The sequence below is a fragment of the Pseudorca crassidens genome, chromosome 5 (assembly GCF_039906515.1).
Source record: "Pseudorca crassidens isolate mPseCra1 chromosome 5, mPseCra1.hap1, whole genome shotgun sequence".
Taxonomy (NCBI): domain Eukaryota; kingdom Metazoa; phylum Chordata; class Mammalia; order Artiodactyla; family Delphinidae; genus Pseudorca; species Pseudorca crassidens.
In genome coordinates this window covers 6633879-6652741 of record NC_090300.1, presented here as the reverse complement: position 1 = coordinate 6652741, position 18863 = coordinate 6633879, and the positions used below count along the sequence as shown (strand labels likewise).

Below are 18863 nucleotides of genomic sequence, written 5' to 3'. Positions count from 1 at the left end.
TGATTTTTATGATTTCTTTCCTTCTGCTAACTTTGGGGTTTTTTTTGTTCTTCTTTCTCTAATTGCTTTAGGTGCAAGGTTAGGTTGTTTATTTGAGATGTTTCCTGTTTCTTAAGGTAGGATTTTATTGCTATAAACTTCCCTCTTAGAACTGCTTTTGCTGCATCCCATAGATTTTGGGTTGTCGTGTCTCCATTGTCATGTGTTTCTAGGTATTTTTTGATTTCCTCTTTGATTTCTTCAGTGATCACTTCATTATTAAGTAGTGTATTGTTTAGCCTCCATGCGTTTGTATTTTTTACAGATCTTTTCCTGTAATTGATATCTAGTCTCATAGCGTTGTGGTCGGAAAAGATAATTGAAACAATTTCAATTTTCTTAAATTTACCAAGGCTTGACTTGTGACCCAAGATATGATCTATCCTGGAGAATGTTCCATGAGCACTTGAGAAAAATGTGTATTCTGTTGTTTTTGTATGGAATGTCCTATAAATATCAATTAAGTCCATCTTGTTTAATGTATCATTTAAAGCTTGTGTTTCCTTATTTATTTTCATTTTGGATGATCTGTCCATTGGTGAAAGTGGGGTGTTAAAGTCCCCTACTATGAATGTGTTACTGCCGATTTCTCCTTTTATGGCTGTTAGTATTTGCCTTATGTATTGAGGTGCTCCTATGTTGGGTGCATAAATATTTACAATTGTTATATCTTCTTCTTGGATCGATCCCCTGATCAATATGTAGTGTCCTTCTTTGTCTCCTCTAATAGTCTTTATTTTAAAGTCTATCTTGTCTGATATGAGAATTGCTACTCCAGCTTTCTTTTGGTTTCCATTTGCATGAAATACCTTTTTCCATCCCCCTACTTTCCGTCTGTATGTGTCTCTAGGTCTGAAGTGGGTCTCTTGTAGACAGCAAATATATGCGTCTTGTTTTTGTATCCATTCAGCCAATCTGTGTCTTTTGGTGGGAGCATTTCGTCCGTTTACATTTAAGGTAATTATCGATATGTATGTTCCTATTCCCATTTTCTTAATTGTTTTGGGTTTGTTATTGTAAGTCTTTTCCTTCTCTTTGTTTCTTGCCTAGAGAAGTTGCTTTAGTAGTTGTTGTAGAGCTGGTTTGGTGGTGCTGAACTCTCTCAGCTTTTGCTTGTCCGTAAAGGTTTTAATTTCTCCATCAAATCTGAATGAGATCCTTGCTGGGTAGAGTAATCTTGGTTGCAGGTTTTTCTCCTTCATCACTTTCAATATGTCCTGCCAGTCCCTTCTGGCTTGCAGAGTTTCTGCTGAAAGATCAGCTGTTAACCTTATGGGGATTCCCTTGTGTGTTATTTGTTGTTTTTCCCTTGCTGCTTTTAATATGTTTTCTTTGTATTTAATTTTTGACAGTTTGATTAATATGTGTCTTGGTGTGTTTCTCCTTGGATTTATCCTGTATGGGACTCTCTGTGCTTCCTGGACTTGAGTAACTATTTCCTTTCCCATATTAGGGAAGTTTTCAACTATAATCTCTTCAAATATTTTCTCAGTCCCTTTCTTTTTCTCTTCTTCTTCTGGAACCCCTATAATTCGAATGTTGGTGCGTTTATTGTTGTCCCAGAGGTCTCTGAGACTGTCCTCAGTTCGTTTAATTCTTTTTTCTTTATTCTGCTCTGCAGTAGTTATTTCCACTATTTTATCTTCCAGGTCACTTATCCGTTCTTCTGCCTCAGTTATTCTGCTATTGATCCCATCTAGAGTATTTTAAATTTCATTTATTGTGTTGTTCATCGTTGTTTGTTTCATCTTTAGTTCTTCTAGGTCCTTGTTAAATGTTTCTTGCATTTTGTCTGTTCTATTTCCAAGATTTTCCATCATCTTTACTATCATTATTCTGAATTCTTTTTTAGGTAGACTGCCTATTTCCTCTTCATTTGTTAGGTCTGGTGGGTTTTTATCTTGCTTCTTCATTTGCTGTGTGTTTTTCTGTCTTCTCATTTTGCTTATCTTACTGTGTTTGGGGTCTCCTTTTTTCAGGCTGCAGGCTCGTAGTTCCCGTTGTTTTTGGTGTGTGTCCCCAGTGGCTAAGGTTGGTTCAGTGGGTTGTGTAGGCTTCCTGGTGGAGGGGACTAGTGCCTGTGTTCTGGTGGATGAGGCTGGATCTTGTCTTTCTGGTGGGCAGGACTGTGTCCGGTGGTGTGTTTTGGGGTGTCTGTGGACTTATTATGATTTTAGGTAGTCTCTCTGCTAATGGGCGGGGTTGTGTTCCTGTCTTGCTAGTTGTTTGGCATAGGATGTCCAGCACTGTAGCTTGCTGGTCGTTGAGTGAAGCTGGTTGCTGGTGTTGAGATGGAGATCTCTGGGAGATTTTCTCCGTTTGATATTATGTGCAGCTCGGAGGTCTCGTGTGGACCAGTGTCCTGAAGTTGGCTCTCCCACCTCAGAGGCACAGCACTGACTCCTGGGTGCAGCACCAAGAGCCTTTCATCCACACGGCTCAGAATAAAAGGGAGAAAAAGTAGAAAGAAAGTATTAGTAGAAATAGAAAGAAAGAAAGAAAGGTGGGAGGGAGGGAGGAAGGATGGAAGGAATGAGGGAAGGAAAAAAAGAAAGAAAGAAGATAAAGTAAAATAAAATAAAGTGAGATAAAATATAATAAAGTTATTAAAATAAAAAAATAATTATTAAGAGAGAAAAAAAAACGGATGGATAGAACCCTAGGACAAATGGTGGAAGCAAATCTATACAGACAAAATCTCACACAGAAGCTTACACATACACACTCACATAAAGAGGAAAAGGGGAAAAAATCATAAATCTTGCTCTCAAGTCCACCTCCTTAATTTGGGATGATTCGTTGTGTATACATGTATTCCACAGATGCAGGTACATCAAGTTGATTGTGGACATTTAATCCGCTGCTTCTGAGGCTGCTGGGAGAGATTTCCCTTTCTCTTCTTTGTTCTCACAGCTCCTAGGGGCTCAGCTTTGGATTTGGCCCCACCTCTGCCTGTAGGTCGCCAGAGGGCGTCTGTTCTTCGCTCAGACAGGACGGGGTTAAAGGAGCCGCTGATTCGGAGGCTCTGGCTCACTCAGGCGTGGGGGAGGGAGTGGCACGCAGTGAGGGGTGGGCCTGCGGCGGCAGAGGCCGGCGTGACGTTGCACCAGCCTGAGGCGCGCCGTGCGTTCGCCTGAGGAAGTTGTCTCTGGATCCCGGGACCCTGGCAATGGCGGCCTGCACAGGCTCCCCGGAAGGGGGTGTGGATAGTGACCTGAGTTCGCACACAGGCCCCTTGGCGGCAGCAGCAGCCTTAGCGTCTCCTGCCTGTCTCTGGCGTCCGCGCTGTTAGCCGCGGGTCGCGCCCGTCTCTGGAGCTCCTTTAAGCAGCGGTCTTAATCCCCTCTCCTCGCGCACCAGGAAACAAAGAGGTAAGAAAAAGTCTCTTGCCTCTTCAGCAGATCCAGACTGCCCGAACTCCCTCCCGGCTAGCCGTGGTGCACTAACTTCCTGCAGGCTGTGTTCACGCCGCCAACCCCAGTCCTCTCCCTGCGCTCTGACCGAAACCCAAGCCTCAGCTCCCAGCCCTGCCAGCCCCGGCGGGTGAGCGGACAAGCCTCTCGGGCTGGTGAGTGCCGGTCGGCCCTGATCCACTGTGCGGGAATCTCTCCGTTTCGACCTCCGCACCCCTGTTGCTGCGCTCTCCTCCGCGGCTCCGAAGCTTTCCCCCTCCGCCACCCGCAGTCTCCGCCCGCGAAGGGGCTTCCTAGTGTGTGGCAACCTTTCCTCCTTCACAGCTCCCTGACAGAGGTGCAGGTCCCGTCCCTATTCTTTTGTCTCTGTTTATTCTTTTTGCTTTTGCCCTACGTAGGTACGTAGGGGGTTTCTTGCCTTTTGGGAGGTCTGAGGTCTTCTGCCAGCGTTCAGTAGGTGTTCTGTAGGAGTTGTTCCACGTGTAGATGTATTTCTGGTGTGTCTGTGGGGAGGAAGGTGATCTCCGCGTCTTACTCTTCCGCCATCTTCCCGGAAGCCCCGTGAACATTCTTATGCAAGTTTTTGTGTAGACATTTCTTAGGGTCTATCGATAGGAGGGCAACTGCTGTGTTGTTATCTATGGTTAGCATTTTGAGCAACTGCCAAACTGTTTTCCACAGTGGCTGCACCATAATCCATTCCCACCAGCAATGTGTGAGTGTTCCAGCAGTAGCTATTGTGTATCTTTTTGGTTATAGCAGGCCTAGTAGGTGTGAGGTGGAGTCTCGCTGTGGTTTTAATTTGCATCTTCCTAATGACTAATGATGAGCACTTTCTATGTGCTTATTGGCTATTTGTATACCTTCTTTGGAGAAATATCTATTCAGATCATTTACGTATTTTAAAACTTTTTTTTAACATCTTTTTTTTTAACATCTTTATTGGAGTATAATTGCTTTACAGTGGTGTGTTAGTTTCTGCTGTATAACAAAGTGAATCAGCTGTACGTATACATATATCCCCTTATCTCCTCCCTCTTGCGTCTCCCTCCCACCTTCCCTATCCCACCCCTCCAGGTGGTCACAAAGCACCGAGCTGATCTCCCTGTGCTGTGTGGCTGCTTCCCCCTAGCTATCTATTTTACATTTGGTAGTATTTATAAGTCCATGCCACTCTTTCACTTCTGTGTTTTTTATTGTTGAGTTTTAAGTTTCTCTTTGTTTTCCAGATACAAGTCCCTTTTGGGTCTTGATAATATTTTGCAAATATTATCTCCCATTTTGTGTGTTGTGTTTTCACCTTTTTTCCCAGAGTCTGATAATATTTATTTATTTATTTATTTATTATTGTTGAAATACAGTTGACGGACAATATTATGTTAGCTTCAGGTGCACTACATAGTGATTTGACATTTAAATATCAATACATTATGGTATAATCACCATGATACGTATAGTACATCTTTCCCCATACAAAGTTACTACAATATTACTGATCATATTCCTTATGCTATATATTACATACCTATGGCTTATTTATTTTATAACTAGAGGTTTCTACCTTTTACTCTATCCCCTTCACCTATTTTGCCCTTCTGACACCCAGCCCCTCTGGCAAATACCCACTTGTTCTCTGTATCTGTGAGTCTTTTCATTATGCTTTGCTTATTTTGGTTTTTAGATTCCACATATAAGTGAGATCATATACTATTTGTCTTTCTCTGTCTGAGTTATTTCACTTAGCATAATGTCCTCCATGTTGTCTCAAATGGCAAGAATTTCTTTTTGTTTTATGTTTGAGTAATATTCCATTGCATATACATGCCAGATCTCCTTTGTCTATTCATCTATCAATGGATACTTGAGTTGCTTCTGTATCATGACTATTGTAAATTAGTCTGCAATAAATCCTGGTGTGCCTATATCTTCTCAAATTAGTGTTTTTGTTTTCTTTGAGTAAATACCAAGAAGTGAAATTGCTGGATTGTATTTTTCTATTGTTCTATTTTTAATTGCTTGAGGAACCTCCATACTCTTTTCCACAGTGGATGTACCAATTTACCTCCCCACCAGCAGTGTATAAGGGTTCCCTTTCCTCACATCCCCACAAACACTTGTTGTTCATTGTCTTTTTGAAGATAGCCATTTTGTCATGTATAAGTGGTATATCACTGTGCTTTTTTTTAAAAAAATTTATTTATTTATTTGGCAGCGTTGGGTCTTAGTTGTAGCACACGGGAACTTCACTGAGGCATGCGGGATCTTTTGTTGCCTCGAGGGCTCTTTGTTGTGGCACCCAGGTGGCATGTGGGCTCTGTAGTTTGCGGCACACGGGCTCTCTCCTTGAGGCTCACGAGCTCAGTAGCTGTTGCGCGCTGGGCTTAGTTGCCATACGGCATGTGGGATGTTAGTTCCCCGACCAGGGATCGAACCCGCATCCCCTGCATTGGAAGGCAGATTCTTTACCACTGGACCACCAGGGAATTCCCTGTCATTGTGGTTTTGATTTGCATTTCCCTTAGGATTGGTGATGTTGAGCATCTTCTCATGTGCCTGTTGCCATTTGTACATGTTCTTTAGAAAAATGTCTGTTCAGGTCCTCTGCCCATTTTAAAATCAGGTCATTGATTTTTTATGTCAATTTGTATATTTTGGATATTAACCCCTTGTCAGATGTCTAAAAATACTTATCTTGTACCCTGCCACATTGCCAAATTTGTTTATTATTTAACCTTTTTACTGCAGTAAAAAAGATACATTTGGATTATTTTCAGTTTTTGGATATTCTGTATAACACTACTATGAACATTTTTGAACATGCTTTTTGGTGAACATACGTACTTATTTATCTCAGATATATATCTGTAAGTGGAATTTCTGGATCTTACTGTAGTCAACATACCTTCAGTAAAACTGTAAGTCAGTTTGGATGATTTGCTTTTGTTTCCATACTTTGGTTGTAGCGATGGCCAGTTTGAATTATTTATTAGTGATTATGACCTCTATTTATTAGTGATTAATTGGTATTTATCAAAATGGAAGAAATGGAAATCACTACAAAAGACTGGCTTTAATGTGATGGGTGTTAAGGAGGGTAACAGGGAAGAATCAGAATAAGAGTAGGAGAATATTTAGCTTAAAAAGCACATTCAACAGACTTTGTTTTTCTAACAAACTATAGAAAGTAAAAATTGAAAACATTTCTTAAGAGTGAGAGTCTGATTTAGTAGTCATTTATAGACACTGTTTAAACAGAAATATCATACTAGCTTCTTTCCTACTTGCCTAGTTTAGAGGTCAGTTCTTTCCTCTATAGCTAAGTCTCATCTGAAATCTAGTCTTCAATGTTGCATTAACAGTAGTTAAGAGTCAAAGTAGTTTACTTAAATGTAAAGGAATAAGTTTAAAGAAGTAACTTAAACACTATTTTCCCCACATTGCTCCACTTCTCTGATGAAGAGGATCAGAAAAACGAAACAAAAATTTTTACTGGAAAAACTAACTAAAGAATGGTAGTGAGGTTAAAATTTTCTTGCTTGAACAAAATCCTAGCCTATTTGAGGGAACCTTGAACAGGTTATCCAGAATCTTTTTGCATGGGAGGCAATGAAAAAAAATCATGAAAATGTCTTTTAAACTTTAACTAAAAATAGGTAAAACCATACATTTCAACTTTGGCAGGATTTCAGCTCTTAATGAGAAATGAAAAGGAAGCCAAATTTGAAGAAAAATTGTTAACTGTATTTAAAGTTTGAGTAATTTATTTTGTGGGAACTTTATAGAACATTTTGACTTAGTATTTTTGGATACAGATGATGGATTAAAGTTCTTTTAAAAGTCAACATAGTTAATTATTTGGAAGTTTAAAATGTTCTTGAGTTTAAGGGCATTGTTTCTGTTATCATTTATATTTATTTTTCTACGCTTCTTTTCCTAACCTTTTTTTTTGGGGTGATGAAAATTATGCCCCACCCAAAATTACTAAGATCTGTAACAGACTCAGCTTTTCCCTGAGCTCCTCACAATGACCTTGGGAGTGAACGAAGCAGATGGGAACACTTCTCTCATCCCAACTTGTGACTTGATTATTAGCCACAGAAGCCTATGACCTTGAACTTAGATACGTATTTAAACATTTGCTGAAGTATGGTAGATAAAAAATTATACTCGCTGATCTTTGTGTTGAGAAACACCAGGCGATAGCTTTTTGAAGTGAATATTATATATTACAGATATACTTAAAGTCCAATTGTGTAAAGTAATTTTCTACAATATATGAGTATTTGCCGGAAATAACATAATCAAGTAAGAAAAAAAAGTCAGGTTTCTGGGGCTTCCCTGGTGGCGCAGTGGTTGAGAGTCCGCCTGCTGATGCAGGGGACGCGGGTTCGTGCCCCAGTCCGGGAGGATCCCACATGCCGTGGAACTGCTGGCCCCGTGAGCCATGGCCGCTGAGCCTGTGCTCCACAACGGGAGAGGCCACAACAGTGAGAGGCCCACGTACCGCAAAAAAAAAAAAAAAAAAAAAGTCAGGTTTCTTATACAGATGGGGCCAGGTCTGTAAGATTTTACTGTAGGTGTGATTCCTGACTGTGAGGCCATAGTGCCCTTGAAAACATCAACGGATGCGGCACCCTTCAAAGGGACACCTTGTCTGAAACATTAGCTTCTCTGTCTTCTCAGAGTGTTTAATAGGATATTTTTAACACGCACACAAAAACAACACATTTCTAGAAAATGGAAAATGACCTTAAATTCTTCCTCTACTCTGTAAATAGCATAGACAGTTGAAGGAGTTACTTGGAATCTCTCAAGTCAGAAATTGAATTATTGTCCTTCTTGGAGGAAAAGTAATGAAACATCATAAGGAAAAATCTTGGGTGAAGTTCTTCTTCGTAATGATAGAGAGTAACTTGCAAGGTTGAATTATTCTATCACAGATTTAAAAAAAAAAATTCAGCTCTATCCAGTAGCTACTCATATATGTACAAATCAAACTCTATGATGAACATACAGCTTGTGATGAAGAAAGTGACTCTGAATTTAGACATTTTACAACATAGAATGAAGATATTGCGTTAGTTTTTTAAAAAAATTAATCATCAGCTTTTTTTTTTGACTGAAAAAGGCCTTTGAGAGTATTCCCTTAAGGAAATAAAGAGACTCACAAGGGATCCAGAGACTTTTTTTGTCCATTTTATGACCTAAGTGGCTTGAACTTTCACCAAGGAGGTATATAGTAAAATTTCTACCGGAAGTAGCCTGAACATATACCACCAAACTCTATAAAATCAATTTAATTTTATCTAAATTGACAATCAAGATACGAGTCAATGACACAGGTAGAAAAAACAATTTAGACAAGGGACCTGTTTGGGTTGGTAGCAGGGTCTTGAGAGTACAGATGGAAGTATTTCAAGAGTAGGAGTAAAACTTTAATACTAAAAGTGACACGTAGCATTAATATTGGTAGATTTGGATTTTTCCCTGCATACAGAAATGATTTAATTCACAATATCTTCTATGAAATTGACACATAACTCTTTTCACTCTTTTCAAGGAATTTGTTCAGAAATTGAGAATATCTGTAATGAATGAAAATATCTATGATGAATGCACTTATGCCCCGTAGTATAGCTATCTAAAGAAGGAACAATAAAATTTACTGATGACAGCTTCAGCCTTCTCTAAATTATTCATTTTTAAAAATTCAAAGTCAAGAAGATTAAAAAAGAGAAAAACAGTGAAAGAAATTAAACAGAATTTTTGTTTGACGGTCATTGGAGACCAGTGATTGGAAGCACTTGGTGCAGTGTGTCCTACAGAGGACTTTTACAATTTTATTTATTTTTTGGTTGTTTTTTAAAGCTCTTCACCCTTTCAATGCTGCTTAAGGAAACACAAATGTCAAACTGCTGTTGAAGTACTTTCCTAACTGGAGGAAGAAGTTTTGAAAAGAAAGTTGCATTTTTTATTTTCAGGTTAATTTGTGCTTTTATTAGCCAGTATAACTTAACTACAGTGGCCTGCAAACTTTTTTGATCTAAAAAATACACTTTATATCACAGTACAACAAACACACACATATATAACATGTATACATATATAAAAATGAAACGAAAGTTTTGCGAATAACTTCTACCCTGAGTGTTAATTTTTTTTGTTTTTTTTTTTTTTTTTTTACGCAGTTTCAGGTTTATAACAAAATTGACAGGAAGATACAGAAATTCCCTATATACCCCCTCCCCTCACATGCATACCCATTATCAACAGAGTGGTACCTTTTTTTTTTTTTTTTAAACCAAGGATGAACTGCATTGACACATAATCACCAAAGTTCGCAGTTCACCTTAGGGCTCACTTTAGTGAAGTGAATCCTGTTGCACATTCTGTGGGTTTGGACAGAAGTAGGATGACATACATCCATCACTATAATGTCATGCAAAGTATTTTCACTGCTCATAAAAACTTCTGTCCTCTGTGTATTCATCTCCCCTCACCCCCCAAACTCTTGACAGCCACTGATCTTTTTGTTGTCTCCATAATTTTGCCTTTTCCAGATTGGCATATACAATCTATTTTTCTTTTTCTTTTTCTTTTTCTTTTCCTTGAAAAGAGAGGTTTGAAGTCTTTATGTCTATAAGACCACCCATGGCCTACCCACGCATGGACCGGACAGGCTCTAGGTGGCAAACTCCCCCACTGAATACTGTAGTTTTCCTTCCAATATTGAGCCCTGTCCCACTGGTCCTGCCCAGCAGCCACGTGGAAGTTCAGGGGACACATGTCGGGTATTTGTTCATAGGAAGGCCACAAATTTTGTGCCCCTTATCACAATGAACCCAGATTCCTGTCTGGTGTGTTGTAAACAGAACAGCCATATTTCTTCAGGCCCCCTGCTCTGAGCACACCCCAGAGAGTTGCATTTTTAATGGACTAAATTAAATCTTATTTCAAATTTTAGGAAAGAATCCTCTCATTGTTCTTCTAGGGTCTGAATTTTTTTTTTTTTTTTTTTTCCCCCTGACAGCGGAAGGTGATTCTGGAGGAAAATACGGTTTAGGAGCAGAGTGTGAGGAATCTCTGATTTATTAGTGTACTATGTGTTAGTTAACATTTCCTACTTAGCATTTCTAATTCAGGAAACAAATGGCCCCTCAGAGGACTGAAAAGTTTAGCGAAGATTCTTTTTACAGTTTTGTGGGCAGGGTTAAGGAAAACAAAAAAGAGATGGGGAGGATTGAGATCCTAGCAAGAGCTGGAAGACTGTACTTCCAAGTGATGCAGGAAGCTGTCAGTGAACACAGAGGCAAGAGCTGTGAAGTGGTTCCACCAGAAAGGAGCTGCAGTGCGGAGATGAGACCTGCTTTCCCCGCTCCGCGACTGCTGGCTCCTACTCAGATGCATGAGGGGCTGGAAGCAGAGCTGGGAGATTGGGGGACAAGAGGGAGAAAGAAGCCACAGTGATTCCCTCTGCCTCTTTCAGGCTGCAGTTCCCCTTGGCGCCCCTGGTCCCAGCTGCTGCCTGGTGATACGCCCCTTCCCCACTCAGCAGTGGGAGTGGGTTCTTTCTGACGCTGGTGTCTGAGTTGCTCACTGTACTATCTTGCTGTTCAGCTCTTCCGTCACTTTTGAAACTAATCCACCACTTTCATTTTCTCCATTTGAAAAGGTAAAAATCGTTTATCTCCCCGTTTGATCCTGATACATACTTTACATTTTTAATTGCTATTTTGAGCCATGTCATATTTTTCCTTATATTGTCTGTAGTCTATACCTTCTTATCTGTAGTCTATATCTTATCATCTATTTGGTATTGCTGGTGTAGAGGAATGAGTTTTTAATCTAATTTTTAAATGTTTTATACAATTTTTAAACGTTACTTTCCCTTTACAGTTATTACAAAACGTTGGCTATGTTCCCCATGTTGTACAACATCATTATAGCCTATCTTACACCCAACAGTTTGTACCTCCCCCTCACCCCCCTTTGTTGCCCCTTCCCCCGGTAACACTAGTTTGTTCTCTATATCTGTGAATCTGCTTCTTTTTTGTTATATTCACTAGTTTGTGGAATTTTTTTAGATTCCACATACAAGTGATATCATACAGTATTTATCTTTCTCTGTCTCTTATTTCACTTAGCATAATGCCCTCTAAGTCCATCCATATTGCTGCAAATGACATTATTTTGTTCTTTTTTATGGCTGAGTAAGTATTCCACTGTATACATGTACCACATCTTCTTTATCCATTCCTCTGTTGATGGACAGTTAGGTTGTTTCCATGTCTTGGCTGCTGTAAATAGTGCTGCTGTGAACACTGGGGATGCATGTATCTTTTTCAGTTAGTGTTTTTGTTTCTTTCAGATGTATACCCAGGAGTGGATTGCTGGATCCTATGGTAGCTCTATTTGTAGTTTTCTGAGACACCTCCATACTGTTGTCCACAGTGGCTGCACCAGTTTACATTCCCACCAACAGTGCACAAGGGTTAGAGGAATAACTGTATACCAATCTGGCTGTACTCTGTCATTAATTTAAAGGTTTATTGATTCTTCTGTGTGTTCAATGGAAATAATCATGTCTGGGAAATAATGCTTACACCTCTTATTTCTTTTGCTTTGCATATACCATTGGACAAGACTTTAAGTCCTATGTTTGATGGTCGTGGTGGCAGCATTCTTTTCCGGATTACAGTCTTTATTGGAATGTGTCTATGGTTTTTCCATTTTGGTATATTGTTTGTTACTGTTTTTTTAGATATACAGATATTTATAAATTTAGGAAGCTTCACTCTATTTCTAGTTTTCCGGGTGTTTTAATAAAAAAATAATGATAAACATTTACCATTACTTTTTCGGCATCTGTTGAAGTAATCATACCGTTTTCCTTCTTTAATTCCTTACCATGGTAGGTTGCACTGATAGATTTCCTGATATCAAAACTTTCTTGCATTACCGGGATAAACCCTACTTATTCATGACTTTTTTAAAAAACAATATTGTTGATGACATTAGCTAGAAGGTTTTGTTCTGTCATCTGTTTAATTAACTTTGGATCCATGTTCATAAGTGAATGGGATATTTAATTTTCTTGTCAGCATGCTACCTTATTAATCTTTTCAGAATAACAGCTTTTGATTTTATTAATCTTCATGATTGTTTCCGTGTTTTTTATTTCTTTAATTATTTTACTTGTTTTTATTATTGCCTTCCTTCTAGTTTCATTGGATTTTCTTTATTGCTGTTTTCCCAACTTCCTTCACTGTTAATTTTAAAAAATATTTTCTGCTTTCTGCTGTATTCATTTAACAGCTATAAATTTCCTACTGCATATCACTTTAGCCCTGACCTAAAATTTTTGATAAAATGTTTACATAGTTTTCCACCTCTTAGTGATTTTAGACTTCCCTTATGATTTTTTTCCTTTGGTGGAGGGGCTGGTTAGTGGCAAGTTATTTAGTTTCTATACATAGGCAGCTTTTAAATTTATTGTTTTGTTATTGTTCTCCAATTTCTTCCTAATGTTCAGATAATATAATAGATTTGGTATTAATTTTTTAAATTTAATTTTTTTCTAGCTTTAATGAGGTGTTATTGACAAATAAAAATTGTGTATACTTAGCTGTACAATGTGATTTTTAAAGGTGTCCAACATGATGATTTAATATATGTATATACTGTGAAATGATTACTACAATCAAGTTAATTGACACATCCATGAACTCACATAGTTTCCATTTTTTGTTGTTGTTGTTGAAGTATAATTAACCTAAAACACTACGTTAGTTTCAGGTGTAGAATACAGTGATTCAGTATTTCTATCCATTACAAAATGATCACCATGATATGCCTGGTTACCGTCTGTCACCAAAGTTATTACAATGCTATTGACTATATTCCCCATGCTATATGTTTCATACCTGTGACTCATTTATTTTGTAACTGGGAGTGTGTACCTCTTAATCTCTCTCACCTATTTCACTCATCCCCTCCATGTCCTGAAATTAATTTTTAAAAATTTATTGAGGTTTTCATTGTGTTGCTCTACATAATTAATTTTTGTGAGTGTTCTCTATTATAAGAAATCTGTTTTCTCTCTTTCTTGGGTGTCAACTTTCATATAGATCTATACATTAGTTTTGATAGCTATTTTCCCCCTATTTTTGCTACGTTTAATTTATTTGGTTCTGAGAGAAACATGTTGAAATCTTCAATTCCAATTGTTGATGTATCTATTTTTCACTTTCTTTCTCTCAGTTATTCCTCTACATTTTTTGAGTCTATATTCTTAGGTGCATATGTTCATGCTTTTCCATTTTCTAGCATATATTTTTGCTCTTTATCTTTTATGCCTTGATCTTTTTTTTGTCTGATATTAACATTGCTACTTAGGCTTTCATTTGATTTGCATTCTACTTTATTAATCTTGATGTCATAAAGGTACTGTCCTATATTGGTTCTAAAAGTTTTGAAATTTTGCCTTTTATGTATAAATCATTAATCCACCTGGAATTGATTTTTATACATGGTGTGAGATAGGGATCTAACTTCACCTTTTCTCCACAGAGTCAACCATCTATTTTTTCCCCACTGATCTGAAATGTCAGCTCTGTTAAATAACAAGTTTCCACATACATGTTGTACTGGTTCTGGGATCCCTATGCAGTTCTATTTGTCTATCTTTGCACCAAATACATTGGTCTTACTTATTAGTTTTATACCGAGTCTTAATATCATGTACAGCAAGTCTTCCTAAGAGTTTTTTTTCCTCCTGAGTGTTCTTTGTGAGTACCTTGGTCCTTTGTTCTGCCATATAAGTTTTAGAAAAAACTTGTTGAGCTACAGAAAATCTTGTTGTTTCTTTTCTGGAATGCCTCAAACTAGCATCTTGACAATATCACATCTTCTACTCATGAACATGACTGTTTTCCTTATGTGTTGTGGTACTCTTTAATGTTATTTGCTAAATTTTCATAATTCTTTGCATACCAGGGATCACTTAGGGCACTGATCTGGAGTCTGTTCTTGCCATCACTGCCCAATTCGTTGTAGGGCTAAAGTGATAAACACACGACGAGATGACTCCCTCTGTATAGCGCGCCTTAGTCACCTTGAGCTGCCAAAACAAAATGCCATAGACTGTGTGGCTTAAACAACAAAAACTTATTTTCTTACAGTTTTGGGGAGGCTACAAGTCCAAGATGGAGGGCCAGCTGATTGGATTTCTGGTTAAAGCTCTCTTCCTGGCTTGCACACAGCTGCCTTCTCACTGTGTCCTCACATGGTGGGGAGGGAGAGAAGGGGAGGGAGTAAGGGATGGAGGGGGAAGGGAAGAGAGAGAAAGCTCTCCAGTGTCTCTTCTTATAAGGACACTAATCCTTTGGGATCACAGCTCCACTCTTATGACCTCATTTCAACTGAATTACCTCCATAAAAGCCCTGTCTTCAAAATTAATCACAGTGGAGGCTGGGGCTTCAACATATGAATTTGGGGGAACACAATTCAGTCCACAGCCTACCAGGCTTTCCCTCCTGTACTCTTTGTTTCTTAGGACTAGAGGTAAAAGGCACCGCCCAGCTACAACCCTCCCCCAGCTGAACACCTTCCTAGTCCCCAGTCCTACCATGTTCTGGCAGCTACAGTTTCAGTACGGTTGTAAAAAATCAAAAGTTCTTCCTTTGGAAACCCTGAAAGGCAGAATCATGTAGGACAGTGCTGCTCATTTTCCTTATTGCACCAGGTCCAGCTGGGGAAAGTGGAAAAGGGATGAAGTATTTACTCCGTTCTTTCCACCCTTTTAAGCAGGAAGGGATGCTCTACCCCATGGGGCAAAGCATCAGTTGCTCACACTCTGGTTTTTCTCCATCCAGTTCCGTAGCTTTATAGTTAGGAACTCCTTCCAGACGCTGGCCTTCCATCAGTTGTATTCATTTTCATCATGGTTGTAAGCTTTTCTAACTTCGAAGATAGTTAGTTGGAAGGCAAAGAGGCTAGCTCAACACCCTTTTAAATGGAAATGCCCAACTTTACCAGTTGTCACATGAAGTAAATTTATGTTGTTTGGCCACCAAAAAATAAAAACAAAACACCCAGGATACTGGGTGTGGAAATAGGAATTTTTATGAGTGTTTAAATAAGATCCATATTTTCAGCCATAGCTATTTTTCCTTTTTTTGTGGGCATGTTATCAATACCACAGGCCAAATAAATGAAGAGAATCCTGTCAGAATCACGTATGTTATTGAAATGGGTGTTTTTCAAGATTTTACTGTTTTTCTTTATTTATCCCGAGAGTATAGTATCAGTAGTTCGGTTAAACGCTTTCCTGAGGGTGAACTCTTTTGTGGTTTTGATCAACAGAAATTCTTTTTCAACTATATATGATATTATGTGTTGGTAATCTATTAATATTTCCATAGTTTCCAGTGTTGATAATAAATAATTCATACAAATACGTTTTATCTTTCATATTTTGAGGACTGAGATAGGGTTTTTCTAAACTGAAAAAAAATCCGTCTTTTTAGGGGCCAAAGTTTATCTTGATAAACTCTTGCAGCGAGGGAGGACTTGCCTTATTGTAATGATGCATAGTACAGCATTTTTTTTTTTAACATCTTTATTGGGGTACGATTGCTTACAATGGTGTGTTAGTTTCTGCTTTATAACAAAGTGAATCAGTTATACATATACATATGTTCCCATATCTCTTCCCTCTTGCAGTACAGCATTTTAAGAACAAAGACTTGGCAGTCAGGCACTTGTATTTAACTTTGAGTGAATAATTAAAGATTTCTAAATGTTAGCGTTCTAAGACATAAACTGTAAATTATAATAATACCTACCTTATAGCACTCTTTTGACACGTACAAGACTTATTTAGCATAGTGCTTGCCATAAATGGACATCCCTTAAAAGTTGGTTATTGTTAAGTATTACTGCCTTGTGAATTATACCAAAGATTCAATGAAGTTTTCTACTTATATGTCTTCTAAAACAGTATTTTCCAAACCAAATGATACTACATACTAAGAAGCTTTCTACACACTGGATCCGTAAGTAAGAAAAAAAAAAATCTAAACGTAACTAGTTTTGATGAAGGATGTCTTGGAGGGGACTTAGAAAATCATAAAATCTCCTTGCTCCTTGAAATCTTAGAGGATGATGGCCAATCACATTGCGATCATGTTATTTTTCCTGTATTGAGAATGAAAGTTCATACAGCTTTTGGAAACAAGGCAATCAATAGCCATTTCTTAGTATTTCCATCCTAAACCAATTAGGAATACCCAATATAATCTCTTGTTAGAGATCAGTCGGAATTTTGTCCTTCTGGGAATTTCAAAGATCTAGTTCTCATCTCAAACATCTGGTTTTGACCTCAAATGACAAAATGGAAGAATTATTCCAATAAAGATATCTGCTCTCCTGTGCTAATCCGAAGAACAACACACATCAGCTTGTTAGTATGTAGTATCATTTGGTTCGGAAGATACTGTTTTAGAAGACATCAGTCTGATCTTTTTCTTCTGCATGGGTCTCCTGACTGGAGATGCACCAGGTTAGACCCACACATGAGGGCACTTTGTGCTGTGAAAGAAAGATGGATAAAGGCTTCTGGTGGCAATGTTTCCTCTCTTCTACTGCCCTGCCTGTAGGTACCTGCACCCAGACCTTTTCATCAGAAGTTGGTTTAATGGTTCTCAGTGGCCATTTGATTATGCCTCATAGGGATATTCCCTCTACTCAAGGGGTTTATTAAATTATTCTTATCACTGACCACACACACTATTTTTCTGGTTAGCTGTTGCTGTATAACAATCTACCTCAAAACTTAAAACAATGACCATTTTATTTTTTCATGATTTTTGTGAGTCAGGAATTTAGGCAGGATTGGGTGGGTTGATTCCTTTTTTGTTTTCTTAATATTTACTTATTTATTTGGCTGTGTCGGGTCCTAGTCTCAGCACACGGGATTTTCGTTGAGGCATGTGGGATCTTTTGTTGAGGCACACAACTAGGGCTTCTCTCTAGTTGTGGTGTGTGGGCTCATTAGTTGTGGCGCGAGGGCTTAGTTGCCCTGCAGCATGTGGGATCCTAGTTCCCCAACCAGGGATCGAACCCTTGTCCCCTGCATTGGGAGGTGGATTCTTTACCACTGGACCACCAGGGAAATCCCTGGGTGGGCTGATTCTTGACTGGAGTCCCTTGGTGGCATTCAGCTAGTAGCTCGTCTGTTCTAGAGGGTCCAAGACATGCCAGCTGCCTTAACAGCTGGTGTAAAGCCCCTCTATGGGGTCTCTACAGTTGGGTAGATGGACTTTTTACATAGTTGATGACTTCCCTAGAATGAATGTTCCGAGAGAAGAAGATAGAAAGAGGAAAACTTCTTCTGACCAGGTCCCTGAAGTCACCCAAGATTATTTCCACCTCTTTCTATTAGTAAAAAGTGAGTCACAGACCCAGCCCAGATCTAAAGAGAGGGTGGATGAATACACAAGATCATGAATGCTGAGGACATGGTTCATTGGGTGGCTGTCGTTAAAGACTAGTCTCTCTGAGAGGAGTATGGATAAAAACAATTCTTTCAATACTGATATAATTCCAGCGATGGTTTTGTAAGCCTTTATCATTGGCACCTTGGAAACCACCTGGCTGTCCTTCTCCTTATTCAGGCTCTGTTCATGCCAGTAACCTGTGCTAGTTGCTGCAGGGTATGCTGATAGTCTTCTCGGTGGGAATTTGGTTAACCTGAGTTCAAGAGCCTGATTGCCATGTGTGACTGATCGAAGAATCTAAGTTTGCAATACTGAAGCTCAGATCACCTGCTGTACTCCCAGTCCCATGAAAATCTAGCTGGAATTCTCAGCTAGCCCAGTTCTTTACCATAGAACTTTGACGCCATGTTTAATATATAACATTGCTCCAGTTTTATACATCACTGTAATTCATATCTTAAATAATTGTTGCACAGCATCTGGAGATACTTCTGTCATTGCTATTTATTATTGAAATACTCTTCTTCCTGTTCTCTCTGCTTCTGTCCTTCCTCCTACAGTTTAATCTGCTAGAAATCAATATAGTTGCTTATAGTAATCTCTCATGATCCTTTGTATTTCTGCAGTGTCTGTTGTTACTTCTCCTTTTTCATTTCTAATTCTATTGATTTGAGTCTTCTCCCTTTTTTTCTTGATGAGTCTGGCTAATGATTTGTCAATTTTGTTTATCTTCTCAAAGAACCAGCTTTTAGTTTTATTGATCTTTGCTATCGTTTCCTTCATTTCTTTTTCATTTATTTCTGATCTGATCTTTATGATTTCTTTCCTTCTGTTAACTTTGGGGTTTTTTTTGTTCTTCTTTCTCTAATTGCTTTAGGTGTAAGGTTAGATTGTTTATTTGAGATGTTTCTT

The 18863-nt window shown here is 38.5% G+C and overlaps 1 non-coding gene across 1 annotated transcript; it reads right to left on the bottom strand.

The window, feature by feature from the left end:
• Window positions 1-10234: 10234 nt before the first annotated feature.
• Window positions 10235-10366, bottom strand: LOC137225633 (small nucleolar RNA SNORA11). The gene has a single exon (XR_010943943.1). It is a non-coding gene; the product is annotated as a small nucleolar RNA SNORA11 (small nucleolar RNA).
• Window positions 10367-18863: the final 8497 nt, after the last annotated feature.